Consider the following 1,727-nt stretch of genomic DNA (forward strand, 5'->3'; position numbering starts at 1 on the left):
GAAAAAAAGACTCATAGATCAATGCTGCCATCTACTGACAGTTTAAAACATTGCTCCCCATGATAACTTTGGACATGTTATGTATTCTTATTTGGGAAAAAATATTGTAGAGCCAAACTTCCACCCCATTGGTCAAGTTCTAAAGAGTGACAGCTCCAGGCTCTGTCCTCCTTGGGCCCCATCAGTGGCCCCTGTAAAGCTCTGGCCTTTCTGCAGATCCAGGAATGTCTAAATTAAAGTGAGTCGTTTTCCTTATCACTCGCTGAATGCAGAAATTACACGTTTTATTGCTTGTCTTTTATGAGTCCCTCTTGTATATATAATTGAGAGTTTGTAGGGCTGTTAGTAGGTAAAACAGCACATGGACACTCTAACCAGGGCCATCTGGAGTGGCTCACGTTTGCACGGACAAAATAAAAGTTTTTTTTTTTCTGATACACTTTGTTAGGGATATATATATATATATATATACCACCATAAAGTAAAGTTATCGATCATAAGTTATTTTCACAACATTTCAGTTATGATTTTGAATATCGTGTGGGGTCATCGAATACGAACCCTTGTTGAAAACTACGACTCCCATAATGCACATGTGACAGCAACCGGAAGGAAGTGCAGTATACCGAGACCACGAGCTGTTGTGTTTGAAAATCATGCTCTTGGAGCAGACAGGGTAAGAAACACCTTAATTATCATATATAGTATACCGTTTAAAATATATGACTTATATAAAAAAGCAGAATGAGTTTAAAATATTAAAAATAACGATTACAAGTGCGCGTGAATTGCCTCTTTACAAAAAAGATGGTAATACAATAGTATTCATACTCATACCCATAGTATACATATACTCTTGGTAAATATGATCAGAGAAGGCTGCGAAAATAAGTTTGCATTTTAAATCCATCCATTCAAAAATGTAAAAAAAAGTCTAACCTTTAATTTTAGTCAAATAAGTGAAAGTGGGTGGAAATCACATTAGGAAATAAATATTTTTCTGTAGTACACAATGGCCACAATTATTGGTACCCCTAGAAATGATTATGATTAAAATATCTCTGAAGTATATTCCCATTCATATTCCCATTTTTTTTTTATCACACCAGGGTGACTAGGAACATGAAATTGTCCAGCCTTGGCTTCCTGTTTCACAAGGAGTTAAATCACAAGGAGTAAAATCAAAGAATATATTTCTGATGTGCAGCAAAAGATTGTTGAACTTCACAAATTTAGAAAGTGGCCGTAAGAAAAGAGCTAAAGCATTAAAAATCCCCATTTCCACCATCAGGGCAATAATTAAAGGGGTCCTATTATGCTTTTTCACTTTTTGAATTTTAGTCAGTGTGTAGTGTGTATGTTTGGTAAGGTGACCATACGGGCCATTTTTTTACGGGACGCGTCCTTGCCAGGATTTCTATATTGCCTAAAATATCCAGGTTTTGGCTGTTTGCACTGTGCAGATCGATCGTTGTATGACATTCACGAGAGCTATAGAGAGCAGAGCAGACGGACTCCTTATGCTTTCGAATCGCTCTCGCGGTACTTTGGTGTTATTCAATGATCGGTGCGCAGCAATGCTTCAAGTCGAACGAACGAACAAACACGTGCGTGTATTTGCATCGCTTGTTGGCCACCCTAATGTTTGGGCATAAAAAAGATCTACACCAGTGTTTCTCAACCCTGGTCCTGGGCGCCCCCCAGCACTGCACATTTTGTGTGTCTCC

At 38.1% G+C, this 1,727-nt stretch overlaps 1 protein-coding gene across 1 annotated transcript in view; it reads left to right on the plus strand.

Annotated features, from left to right (window-relative positions):
• Nucleotides 1-594: 594 nt before the first annotated feature.
• The window catches only part of LOC107689945 (hemK methyltransferase family member 2-like), a 17,391-nt gene continuing 16,258 nt past the window's right edge, over nt 595-1,727 (plus strand). Inside the window, exon 1 of the mRNA XM_016488132.1 lies at nt 595-676. The gene's annotated coding sequence lies outside the window, so the exon portion shown is untranslated. The remainder of the gene's footprint in view (nt 677-1,727) is intronic.

The sequence above is a fragment of the Sinocyclocheilus anshuiensis genome, unplaced genomic scaffold, assembly GCF_001515605.1.
Source record: "Sinocyclocheilus anshuiensis isolate Anshui unplaced genomic scaffold, SAMN03320099.WGS_v1.1 scaffold1685, whole genome shotgun sequence".
NCBI classification, from domain to species: Eukaryota; Metazoa; Chordata; class Actinopteri; order Cypriniformes; family Cyprinidae; genus Sinocyclocheilus; species Sinocyclocheilus anshuiensis.